Genomic DNA, 524 nt, shown 5'->3' on the forward strand with positions numbered 1-524 from the left:
TCACTGAACATGAGGCCTAAGTTTCAGTCAGACTCAGTTTTCCTGTATCATCACAAGACATGCACTCTGCTAAGACAGTTTGACATTGAGCAGCTATAAATGATGGTGCACCAACTCTCTTGTGTATTCCAGCAAAGAACAAGCCGATGAGAGTGATACAACTAATGGTGAAAAATGGATGATTCCAGAATGAGGTGAAGGAGGACACTTTTCCAACATCCAGTGGCAGGTGGTAAACAATGGATATAATCAGTGAGTCTCCTCTCGAAAGCTTTAAGATCTTCTTCCTGCAGCAGCGAGGTCATAACTCCCACTCTGGAACTGCCTTGAATGGCATTTGATTGCCATTAAACATCAACAGGTGGGATCAGAGAGCCTGGGTCTTCATTGTTTACTATAGGAGGAGATGAAGCTCTCACCATCCGTACCAGTCTACGCCTCAGTGCTTCCCCAGATCCCTTTTTCTTGGATGAAAATAATTTACTCCTTCTCCAACATGGAAACATTGTGCCAGGTATACAAGA

The 524-nt window shown here is 43.7% G+C and overlaps 1 pseudogene; it reads right to left on the minus strand.

The window, feature by feature from the left end:
• On the minus strand, positions 1-305 carry LOC126006347 (nuclear envelope phosphatase-regulatory subunit 1-like; annotated as a pseudogene).
• Positions 306-524: the final 219 nt, after the last annotated feature.

Source organism: Suncus etruscus, chromosome 4 (genome assembly GCF_024139225.1).
Source record: "Suncus etruscus isolate mSunEtr1 chromosome 4, mSunEtr1.pri.cur, whole genome shotgun sequence".
Lineage (NCBI taxonomy): Eukaryota > Metazoa > Chordata > Mammalia > Eulipotyphla > Soricidae > Suncus > Suncus etruscus.